Here is a 13,759-nt window from a genome sequence, read left to right as displayed (position 1 = left end):
GCTCGATATCAGACTCGACGATAATAACCAACCATTTCAGGGTGAAGATCCGGTAAACGCAATCGATAAACCTTGTCACTATCACGATCTCGCATATCGCAGCGGCGATTTACAACAAAGACATCTCGCTGATATCAAGCTAATTCACGCACTAGACGCGATTCCTAATAAAAGTTTCAAAGAGAAATTAGCAACCTGGCTGGTAAAAGGCGCGATGAAAGGTAAATTAGTACTCGGCGCTGGTAAATAATATGGAGCAGATATCTTATTCTCCGCGAGGATTCTGGCGAGGAAAATCAGCGATCGCCAAACTCGCTAAAGCCGCTAAAGTAAAACAATCTGTCGCTGAATCATGGCTATCAAAACAGGCAATCTGGCAAATATATCTTCCTCCTCCTAAGAAAATACCGTACGCGAGTTTCACTGTCAGTGTACCTAATGAAGTCCATCAGGCGGATCTAATGTTTCTTCCTCACGATACCGTTGAAGGAGTCACGTACAAATATGTCCTGACAGTCGTTGATATCGCTAGCAGGTATAAAGAAGCGGAGCCGTTATCGAATAAAACAGCAACGGAAATTGCCAAGGCATTTAGCGAAATTTACTCACGATCCCCGTTAACATGGCCGAATCTTCTCCAGGTTGATCCAGGTCGAGAATTTCTTGGCGCGGTTACTTCATTGATGAAAAAAAATAATGTGAAAATCCGACGCGGTATCGTAGGTGTTCATCACAATCAAGCTATCGTCGAAAGATTCAATAAAACTCTCGCAGAACGATTATTCGGATACCAATACGCGCGTGAATTTATTCAGGATAATCGATCTCACGATTGGGTATCAAGATTGCCTCATGTAATTAACGCACTGAATAACGAAGTAACTCGAACGATAGCAATGAAGCCTGCAATTGCAATTACAAAACCGAATATACCCCTAAAGCGAGATTCCACAATTCAGCCTGTACTAGGTAGCGTCACAGTCAGATATTTATATAAAGAAGGCGAGGCTGAAGGAGGAAGAAAAAGAGCAACCGACCCAACCTGGAGCGTTACAACACACAAAATATCCGCTGTAACAAGATCGTCAGGAAGACCAGCTATTTATATCCTAGATTCGTTAGCGCCTCAACGCGGATTTACCAAAGAAGAATTACAAATAGTACCAGAAGATACTCAACTACCGCCAGCGTCATTGAGATAATTTACTCGAATTCGTCCTAGCTGAGATAATTTTCTTACTCTCGATACGGCCAAATATACCAAATTTGACCAAGAAATTCTGTCATCGACGATCCAAACTTGTCCATCTACGGTCAATCCCTGTGACGAGTGTATCGTTGTTGCGTAGCCTAATTTCCACGGTGATTTTTCTGCATTTATCGCGTCATTAACGAGATTAATATCAACAAAGATAATATCATTTAGGACCAAGTTTTTTTCCCTTCCACATGGCAAAATAATATTAATATTTTGTCGTCGAGTATCAGTGGGCCTGTAGCATAACGGTACCTGCAACGTGGGAAATTTCTCGCAATGCAGCTTGAATAACATTTCCTGAATAATATCACGAACAATTTTCCTACTAGCGACGATCAAATGATCGGGACGCCACAAATTTAGAAAATCGTTCATCGGAGTCTCGTCGATTATTCTTCTCATTACGTCACACTGAATCTTATTCGGCTGTAATCGAATCAATTTCTTAAATGCGGTCAACAAAATATCCGTCGATCTATAATCAGCGTCGATTTCCTCGTAATAATCAACGAAGTTTCTGAGCCATTTGTGAGGCGATTCACCATCAATCGGATTAGGTTGGCCATGATCGCCGCACATTATTACGGCGGTATTTTTTCCTCGCAGCCAAGCTAATATCGATTTTAATATATCCAAATTCACTGTGCAAATCTCATCAAATATAATGATCTTGTTGATATATTTATCGCCCATACGCACCGAGTCCCATGATCCACCGCTGTACTTGAAATAACTGTGATACGTGCACGAATTAACGCCACGCTGCTTTATTTCTCGCGCTAATCTATGTGTCGGAGTCAACACAATCATATCGGAGTTCGTAAATAAGTTTATTACTCGCGTTGTTTTACCGCTACCACCAGGTCCATTTAGGTAAACGAATTTACTGCGTGAAATTGGGTCAAATGCAGATGCTGCCGCAGAAGATTCCAAAATTGAAGATTCTCCAAATTTACCTCGATGAAATTCATCGCGATCTTCAACATCGGCGTCTTCGCAATAATCTAGGATATCTTCATTTTTTATCCTCCACGTTCCCCATGAACTACCGTCGGTGATTAAATTTTCCAGCCTATCTTGGTATTTTTTATCGATATAAAATGAATCCGTCGCGACTCTTACCGCGATATCAGAAAATTTGTTTATCATCGACAGCAAATTTATACTAACATAAGCGAGCATCGATGATCGTAAATGTGTATATTGCGCTGATTCTCCGTCAAGGTAACTAATCACGGTACCTAATTTTGCTCCATCAATCATAATATTCTCTCTGTTGCAAAATATTCCTCGTGATACCGTATCGGCGATTATAAAATCCATCTCGGCGTCGTTGATAAATAATCTAGCGTGTCGATGTTTATGATCAACAGATCCACCTTGGGTAAATTTACCAATTATTTTTCTTCCTATATCTTTCGCGTTGTCACAATCTGTCGGCAACCACACCTCGATCTGTTTTCTGTAAGATACAATCGCCTCGCTCACCGTCAACGACACTAACATCGACGAATCTAGCATATATCTCAATAACACCGTAGGAACCCAACGACGCTGGGAGAAATGCTTGCCGAACCAAATATAGCAGATTTTATGTAAATTTTCAGCAAATTCGAACGACGTAACACAAGCGAATCCGGTCATGATAAAATCAGGTAACGGTCCGTTAATTGCTACTCTTGTCATCTCGCTGGTAGGATGGCCGAATTTAGCAAAATAATCTGCACAATCGCCATATCCAAGGAAACTTCCAGGATAACACGCGCTCATGTCAACAGAAATCATATCGTCGAAATCGTACTTGGTATTCCACAAACCACCATGGCCATACTCGATACAGCTAAGTTGAAAATCAGCGAGAAATTCGTTCCTTGTAGGCTTCCACGAGTTTTTCTCTCTAGCGGCATGAGCGGCCACAGACGGAACTGTAAAGCAATTTGTCAGTAACTGATCGGGATTCGACGAATATTTCACCGCGAGATTTTTCATCGACTCGTGTAATATTTCATCCCTGTAAATATCACCGCATGGCAAAATAAACTGATCGTATCTTTCTTCACTCGAGAATAACCATATCGATATTGGATCAGATGCGCTTAATTTTTTGATAAATCTGAACATGGAATCGGAATTATTATTCTTCGCATCTATAGGATAAAATCTCGATTGGTGCTCCTCGGGATCTATACGGCGACGAGTATAATATTTCTCCCGATAACGTTTTCACGGTAATTGGAAATTTAAGTTTTTTACTCAACGCAGCTACATCGTCCACCGATGCACCATCAGCGACAGTCTTCGCCCACGCGTTAATTTTATCCAACCTCAACTGGGTCAAACCAGATCCACGTCGAGCGTTTTTCATATGTTCGATAACACGCTCAGCCACGCAATTTATCATCGGCGATTCTTTCATCGCAGGTAGATTTTTCACATCCGGATTATTATTTAGCCGATAAATTCCATAAACGACTGCACTAGATGGATATGCCCTAGCATGATAAGGGCCATCAATTCCAAGTAACAATCCGGGCTTAGAATTTTTATCGAGAATAACGTTTTTCTTACCGACACGCACTGGATCTCGTTTATCGCGAATAATCCAAGTATCGTCGGGCATTTGTGCGAGAAATTTTTTTCCAAAGATAAATTGCTCTTCTTTGTGTTCGGTTTTTATGTACTCGATTATTTTCTTAGCTCGCTCCAGGTTCATCGTGGCATCGATGGAATTTGTTTTCCATGTCGACCAAGTGTGAACGGCTCCGTCATCGAAAAATTCTTTTTTCGCCAGATCAGCCTCAGGTATAATATATTCTGCCTCATCAAGATCAAATACATCCATGATTATATTTTAGACAAATGTTTAAATTATAATGAATCAATGCAAGTGGATATTAATCGGCTCAACAAAATTCTGTGACAAATCCTGCAGAGGCGATTATTGCGGCGCTCATATACATGCGATTCGACGTGGCAGTAAAGGACCACAGCGATGTTTAGTTTGTCAAGTTGGCACGCGAGGAAAAACTCAGTTGTGTTTGGCCTGCGGAGGAGAGAATTATCGGGAATTGCGGCGATATTATGAAAAAAGATCCTCGTCGGTGATAACATGTGAAGAAGATTATATTAATCGATTCAAGGCAAATAACGATTTAGACATATAATTATTATATAATGAACTTGAAATCAGTGATTCCAGAAACAACAATGACATGCGAGTTTAAATCTCATCCAAAGATCGAGGGATACGAGGCGTCATCGGATGGTGTTGTCAGACATATCAAAACGAAGAAACATGTTGGTAGAGTTGGCAATTCGGGTTATTTGATATGTACCTTCAGGGGGGTAGAAAAGGAAGATACACAAATTATACCCTTCATAGATTTGTGTTCGAGTGTTTTCACAGACCCATCAAGAATAATTTGGTAATCGATCATATTGACGGAAATAAACTTAACAACAAACTGTCCAATCTTCGCGCGGTAACTCAGAGTGAAAATTGCATATCCGGCAATACCGGCCGCGGATATCGACCAGCTAATGCGGTTAAATCAATAAATAAAGAAACAAATGAAGAAATCATATTCACATCGATGAATGCCGCTGCAAGGTACTTTGGTATTCACATGGTCTCGGTGCGACGTGCAACAGAAAAAAATAATCAACGCGACATTTTCCTATCGATTTGGTGAATGGATCGAGTTTTCTTATATTCCGATAATTTCAGACTAAAAATAAGGAATCGGAGATTCTTCAGGATTTTCTAAAAATTAATTAAATATTACAAATTTGTATAATGAACGAGAAGAATATAAATAACATCATCGAGGCCATCGAGGATTTAAAAAATAAAAATGTAAATTTATCCTCAGATTTGGACACAGGTAAAATCCGGTCCGAATTTGAGACGATCGTCCAAGGAAAACTCGAATACAGATACACGCTACCGTCAGAATACAAATTTATAAAGAAAATCCAGATTGCGATGTACCAATCTCTTGCGACTGTCAGCGATGATCAAATCGAGGATTTTGTTAAATTATCGACGCTGGTAGAAAAAGTTAGGTCGAGTTTGTCTGACGAATATGAGTCAAGAAAAATTACCAGCTCGCGCGTCAGGCAGCTAAAAAAGCTGGTCGATGAAAGTAAAATTAGCGTCAAAGATTCTTAAGATTCTTAAAAATCTTTGATTTTCATTCTTGCCACAAAAAAAAAAACAAAATTTTAAGAATCTTAAGAATCTTCGATTCTAATTCTAATTTTTATTATTTTTTTTAATTCATTTTACTGAAATTGTGCAATTTTCTTATTTCTGACTACCATTTACCCCAACAAATTTACGAAATTATATAAATTACTCAATTTGACGTGTATTTACCCCAGCAGATTCACGAAATTATATAAATTACACAATTTGTTGGGTATTTACCCCATCAAAAACATAAAATTACACAAATTTCTTAATTTCCCTGATTTTTATTATTTTTTTTTATTATTTATTAAATTAATTTATTTACTGAAATTGTGCAATTTTCTTAATTTTGACGGGTATTTACCCCATCAAAAACATAAAATTACATAAATTGCACAATCTGACGGGTATTTACCCCAGCAGATTTACTAAATTATATAAATTGCACAATCTGACGGGTATTTACCCCATCAAAATTAAAAAATTTTACTAATTTTGAAAAATTTCCTGGTTTTTATTTATTTTTTTTGGCCATTTTTTCTGCGGGGTAGAACTTGAAGAATCTTAGATTATTTCACGATCTCACCAGCAAGTTGATACTTAGTGTTTCCCCGCGTATATCAAGCAAATTTCCATTCTGGTCCGTCAGTTTGAAATTTATCTTCGATAATAATCGATTGTGGCATCGCAGATAAAACGGATTTACTGGCTCTTTTATTATCAAAAAACCCGGAGATGCGCTAGGTGAAAACGAATATAAGATAAATCCCTGCTGCACCTGCTCTGACACAGACGCATCTGCGTTGTAGCTACCTTCAACGACATCCGCGTGAAGATAAATCGCGATAACCTCCGTTATGTTAACGATACCTGGCGAGATATGCCGCCCTTGCCCGGCAGGATCATTATTATGTTTGAGAATCGATTCTGATTGTATTTTTTTAGTCCACGCGGCATGTAATTTCGGAAATAAATCATCGATGGTATCAACGACGGATTTTCTCATTTTATGAACATCATAATCGGGAAATTTGAAATTTGGTAGCGTTTCCTCGGTTAATCCAAATACTCTCATGAATTTTTGTTTTTCTCCTGAATTTCTGATCAACTCGAATTTGTTAATAGGAAGAACATAATCGGCAATTGATATATCGTCGATTATCGCCCGAATGAACATACCATGATAATATTCAACATCATTCGCGAGTTGATTTAAAATCTTCACGCGTTCGATAATTTCGCTACATGAACCTGATTTATTTAAGATGCATTCATGAAAGGATTCCCGCAATAAATTTAATTGTAATTTAAATTCGTCGATGGTTTTTCTTACCAAGATACCATCTATGGGAAATATTATCCCGCTAATGTTGGTAGCGTCGAAGACTTCGACATTTGGAGGAATTTTGGGAAGAGACAACCACGAGAGAATTCTTTCGTCCCTAAAAGTAAAAGCGAACATCACCAAGTTAAATTTGTGGCTATTCATGAGGATGATGGCATTGTGGATCAGAGGCTTGTGTTTGATATTTCCGTACCATCCTTCGTCGGTGATAAAATCTGATTTTTTTGGCTCCGGTAGTTCTGGAGGAGCTTCTTCGTGCCAACCTGGAATAATAAAATCAGATTTTTCTGGTTTTGCCAGAGGTGCGATTTCAGGCCAACCTAGAACTGTCCTAATCGATGATTGGTAAATATCGACGATATATGGCGATTTTACCTCGATTATCGATGACAGCGTTGGTTCGTGTGCTAATATTTTTATTCCTGGATTAGCATCGCCGGTTATATTTGATATCCTACTGGTAAATTCCTTATCTAGTTGCTCAATTTCGTAACTGCCTGTTGGTATGCCAACGACGATCCAATCGGGAGTTCCATCCAGGCGGTTTTTATTGGCAAAAACAAGCGAATTATTCGATGATAATCTACCGAATGATTTCGACCTAACATTGGGCCAGCTGTTATAGACGCGTAACTGTGACAGCGCAATTTCCTTGACGCTAATTGGTATTGGAAAATCGATACTAAATTCTGGCCTGGTTGAGCTTGCCGATATCAGCGTTGTTATCGGCGGTGTCGTGTTTGTCACGATTTTAGTTAGTTCCGACATTATTGATATTCATTTGTTCAATCTCAGAATAGATATTTACCATCACGGAAAATTCGAGATCGGATATAACTCCGTCGTTGAGACTTTCAGAAAGCAGCGATGATAATTTCGAATACGCCTCGTTGACCTGGGATAGTTTACTCGTGCACAGGGATAATTTTTCATTTGTGCATGAGGATATTTTTTTTGCGATGATATTGAGAACACCGTCGATTGTTGTTGTCGACGAGATTATTATCGTTGCTATGATCGGCGCGATTGTTGTTACCGCGGATAAGATTATACCTGCACCGGCGATTACTGCACTTACCGCGTACACAGCAACATCGATGGCAATTAATCTGCGCTGGTATTTCTTTATTTTTACCTGATACTCGTCGAGGAGCTTTTTTAGCGAATCCTGCCATAAACGCGCCTGATTGTATTGGTAATCCGATGCAGTCATTTATTAGTTAGGTTATCTAACCAATTGCGTGTATTCCGGATAAATATTCGAAAATTACTTGACAGTTGGCCATCATCATGGTTCTAATTAGTGGTTCTAGCCTAAAGGTTTTTGTTGTATTTTCAAATATATTAGTAACAAAAAACCCAGGATAATATTCACGAAGATCATAAATATCGTCCATTATTACATTGAATTTTGTCATAAAGGAGATAATATATACTCGATATACGCCAGTAATTGGCGAGGTAAAGCTAAATGTGTTATTCTCAGGTGTCCAAGTAAGATCCTGTATTTTTACCACAAATGGTACATGACAAGGAATATTTTCTGTTTCTACCTCCGCTGGTATCGAAATACGCGCTAATATTCCAAGATTCATTGACGATATTTTTGTGTTAATATCGCTAATTTTTGTAGTTGCGTCAACAAGTTTCGTGTTAAAATCTCGAATTTCTCCGTCGTACAACGATACATCGATATTTTGACGCGCCAATTCACGCACCACGTTAATTTCATCGTTAATTTTGGCAATATCCTCGTTGATTTTTTTCGTTTTCTCGCTGAGATCGTCGTGCGATGTTTTATCGCTTTTCTGACTCATTACGATATTTATTTCGGTAATATCGGCGAGAATATTAGTAATATCCTCGTTGATTTTTCTTACTCTCTCGTTGAGATCGTTGTGCGATGCTTGATCGGCTTTTTTCTTTGCAAGTTCGTTTGCGGTGGTGGAGATATTATCAATAGATGTTTTTATGTCCTCGTCAATATTTTTGCTAAATTTAGTTAGGGTATCGTCGAGTTTTTTAAGATCGTTATTTAGCCTGTTAAGTCTCTTTGTCAATCTGTCCTGAAGATCGTCGTATAATGTTTTTTTTGGCCTTCAGAAGCAACGTTGCTGATAGCTCGTTGTCTTTTTTTTCCACATCCGCGATATTAGCCTTCAGTGGCAACTTCGCTACAATATCGGCGATATCAGCGATGGATTTTGATACCGAATCTGACAGGCTAGTAAATTGATCAATACGATCGTTATATTCGTCCCGCTTGATTATATCAGTTATTTTCACGTTGCTTGTTTGTAATCTTCCTTCGCTGTTCTGAAAAATAGCAACTTCGCCAGGATCTACTTCTGACAACGACAGAAGATTATTAATATCCTCCCTCGTGGCGAACTTTGATAGATCGACGTCGGCTACTTCCTTCTTCCTGTAGAGGAATCTTCCGTAAATATCAACCATGATATTTATCTACGGCGTATTTAAATACGATCCTATGATACGGGTCGGATGATTTTGAAATTGCGTCGAGGACGTTAATTGATTCTGGGCCGCATATCGGTGGATCCATTAACGTCTGCGTTGGAAGTGTCGAATACCAAATTGGAATATTTAGCTTTGATACGTAATTGATAAATTCTTTTGGTGGCGCTAGTCCGTACGAGTCAAAATAAACAACTTCACGAGGATTAATCGCGTAGGCGACCCAGTGTGTGCCAGGGCCAGTATTTGAATCGAGATTTATTATTCCTGTCTCGGTGGGGTTTGGTTTTTCTGGTAGTTGATCCCGCATAAATACGCCTCTGAAAAATTTTTTTTTTTCTTTGCTTCGCTTGACAATTCTAAATTTGAATAGGCCGTGCTAATCTTAGGCCGGATCCGTACGGGGGGGCGTCTTAGATAAAGGCCGCTTCCCTTTTTTTTACCATATCGCCCTCCCATTACTTTGTGTACTAGTTTGTCGCCTACAGCTCCGGCTGCACCTAATCCTATCGCTTTTGCAATTGCCGGAAGAGCCCCGGATAATAATCCAGGAATAGCAGCTAGGAAAGGGAAAATTCCGCCCGTTTTGACCATGTCTCTGATGGCACCTATACTAAGATTCACATGAACGCCGGAATTCGCTGATTTGGCTTTGGTGAAACGTTCACGTTGATTCTTAGTTAGCGACAGTTTGTTAGGCCCGCCCTGAATTTGATCATTTTTCAGGGTTAATTTCACACCGCATCGCTTTGCTGTTGCTGTTTGGAGTTTTTTCATCTGACCCGGGGTCAGAGTTACGCTGACGTGTTCGTATGGCATATTAATAATCGTTTAATCTAAATTTAGAAATCTTAAAATCTTCGATTTTAAAGTTACATTTTCTCGACAGGCGCGTCGATGACTCTCATTCTACCACTAATTCCCTCCAAGATCATTGTTCTATCGCTGAGAATCACCGCGATTGCCCTAGCTGGTCCAGCTGTGTTAATTCTGGCTTTGAAATGAATATCAACGACGGATTGTTTTACCAAATCGAGATGTTCCAGGGAAAAGTAATAGATAGGATAAAATTTTTTGAAATCCAGCTGCGATATTTGCAATCCGGTATCGATATTTTGATCGCGACCCATGAAACACAACAAGCGATGATATGCGCGGGCCGTCGAGTAATTTTCAAAATCAATCGATATTTCCTCTGATGGTTCTTGTTGCCCGTTTATCCTCAACGACACGTTTGTTGCTGCGAATTTATCGAATATCATGTGACTGTGAGTTTGATCGTATCTATTTGCGGCATGAAGAGCCACAAAGATGTGTCTGGGCGCCGAGACACCTTGTTGTGACGCAATTCGCCAGGTAAATATTCCGTTAATATTAACGTCGATAGAGTCGTTCGTAGTTGTTAGCCAGGACATGACAGACTTGCCACCCTGATTCATGAATGACAATAATTTTTCTTCCTCAAGCATCGATGGGACTATCGCTGGAATCCACAAAGTAAATTTGGTTAGTAATATTTTGCCTCGATCACCTGCCACACCTGCTTCTCGCCAGATGGCTTTGTCATTGCCTGTGTCGTCTCGAACGAAAGAAATCGTGTGTTTCGCTCCGTAAATGACTTTCCTGAAGTGCTGCAAATTCCAAAAATATGAGATAGCGGAATTGCACAGGAAAATCTTCGATCATCTCCCTTTAACATTTTTTTTCGTATGTCAAATCCGAGGTTGTAATTGTCATTGGCGCCGAGCATTACACCAACGTTTGTGGCGTCAGCATTATTAGTGGCATTTCTCGGTACACCGATGTTATACTGGAGATGATCAGCGTGATCAGAGTTATCCTTGGCAAACATCATACTAGGACCAGCCGATCTGGTAAAATCATCCGAGTATCTAGCTAGGCCTATTATCGTCGTTGCTATATCAACGTTGCCCGTGATTGACTCGATTTCTCTTCCATCGATCATGTAAGTGGCACTCTTGAATAATGCCATGATGCCGATGTTGACAAATCCGACTTTAAAATCTGCGCCATAGTCGGTATTATCCGCCTTCTTAATCTCCCCAACAACTTCGATATACGCCTCAGATGGAATAAAATATCTTGTTGTATCGTGAACTTGAATTTCCAAGCGATTAATCGCATTTGGTGTCACTGTGTCGTACGAGAAATACTGGAAATCACGCACGGATGTGTCTCTACCTACAGGCTCGTCCATGTCGAACACTTCGTTTGACACTTGTGCGAACATTTATTATTAAGAATTTCATCTAAAACGAAGACCGCTGCCCGATATGAAACTTGTGTTTGCAACTTCCTGTGCTAGATTTGTGTTAGCAACTTCCTGTGCTAGGTCATTTATTTTTTTATTTGCTGCGTCGTTTATAGCTTTACTGACCTCGGGGGGCATTTCGCTGGTGCTAGGTAATTTGACGGGCTGCTTTTTTTACGCATTAAATTTGATATTTTGCTTTTGACAAAATCGAAACCTTTACTGGCTAAATTACCAACGCCAGAGATGACAGTCTCGCCAATTTTTCCTATTGCTTTTGATGCAATTTGCTTAGCTGCGGGTCCGATTTTAGGGACTACTCGCGTGACAAGGCTTCCAACGATATCGCCTAATCCGTTACCGTGAATATATTTATATACGGGCAATCGAGAGTTAACTATGCGGACCTGTCTAGGTCTGCGTTGATGTTTGTGAACAGTCATGTTATTTCAATTATGTTGTTTTAATCGATGAGTTCGTCAACGAGCTCTTTGTAAATGTGAGAATCAATGACACCACCGCGAAATAATCGCTGACAAATATCTGAGGCCTCGTTGATTATTTCATGAGAGTTATTTCCGGCTCGTTTTCCTCCTATTAATATTTCGAGGCGAGATACGACGCTGTCAGGACAAACGGTATATCCGCTTCCTATTTTGGTATCTTGCGGTGGTGGTGTACCTGGGGGGGGGGGGGATCCCCCCCTGGTGTCGCGGTTTTTCCAGGATATTGTGATAATGATGATCTTCTTGTAATTGTTTCTTTATATTCATCGACCTCCTTTTTAAAATTTGAATATCCGATATCGAATAAATCCATCGGCTTTCTTAAGCTACCAAAATAAATTAACTGCGGCCATGTTCCTGGTCCAAATGAATCAATATACTCTTTTTTCAAGTAGTATCTTTTATTCGCTGGAGTATAATTCGCAGCGGTATCTAATCTTTCGCCATCGTTACTGAGCTCATCGATATGGTCTTCTCTCAAATAAATATCAGCAGGTTTACTATAATCAACTTTTCCTCTTAAATGAGATGCAATTTCCTCATCAGTTAATACTCGATCTCCCTTGTCCGCAGGTTTTTTGTAGTCGCTTGGTTGAACTATTGGTTCCTGAGGTTGACTTCTTACTTTTGGTCTGGCCCCTAATTCCTGTGGTTGAATATATTCTTCTTGTGGTTGAATATCTTCTTCCTGTGGTTGAACTTTTTCTTTTGGTTCTGTTTTCCTTCTTCGTGAAGTTTTAGGCTTTTCTTCTTTCTCCTGTCGTCTTTTTTCTCTCGTTTGTTGAATTTCTTCTTCCCTTTGTCGCCTTCCTTCTTCCGCCTGTCTCCTATTATAATTATACGTTTCCTTTGCGGCTGTTAGAAATCTTCTGTAATATGGATCCGTTTCTCTCGCCTATGATTTTCCCGAGTAAACTTTATATAGCATATTATACCAATTTTCACGGTTTGCGTATCTTTTTTTCCCTATATCAGTCAGATATCCTCTTCGAATATCAAAATAATTTTCCGCAAATTCACCAAATTGATCTATATTACTATACAACGTCGAGAGCGGCTATGATATTATTCCCCATCCCTCCTCGGTGAAATTTTCTCTTAAATTCTCGAGATGGAACGCTTTTCTTCCTATAGGTGGTTTTCTTCCTCCAGGTTTTCCTTTACTTATTTTAAAACCAATTGGAGGGGTTCCTCCTCCTGGTTGTTGCCCGTGTTGTTGTGCTAGTATTGCTAGTCGTTCCGGTAATACTCGTGAATGTTCCTCGATACCTCTCAACACGGGAAGAATTCCACGTTTCCTGATATCCGGATCGTCCTCGTCGCCAAAAAAGACTCTTTCGGTTACTTCGGTAACTGGCTTTAACCATTTTGACGATATCTCGGTAATTCCATATTGCGTATCTTCGTGCTCACGAACTTTTTCCTTGAATAATTTTTTTACTGGAATAAGTTTCTTTAGTGCCGCTAATTGTTCTCGCGCTAATCTAGCAGAATGAGGCTCTCCAACTGTACTAAGCAGCCCCAAGTTGCAACAAAAAACAAAAAATTATTCCTTCATTTATTTTTCCTGTCTCGGGGGCTATATTTACTAACACACCGGCGCGACCACCCGATGCATCCGGTCTGAAATGCATGAAAATTAGCTTCCGTAGAAGGCTTTATTTTTGAATTCTGAGGCTTCTACGGAGAAAGTTCTCGTAGGAAGGTT

Source organism: Sinohyriopsis cumingii, chromosome 16, assembly GCF_028554795.1.
Source record: "Sinohyriopsis cumingii isolate HCF-2022 chromosome 16, ASM2855479v2, whole genome shotgun sequence".
NCBI classification, from domain to species: domain Eukaryota; kingdom Metazoa; phylum Mollusca; class Bivalvia; order Unionida; family Unionidae; genus Sinohyriopsis; species Sinohyriopsis cumingii.
The sequence above is the reverse complement of the archived record's forward strand: the minus strand, read 5'-3'. Positions refer to the sequence as shown.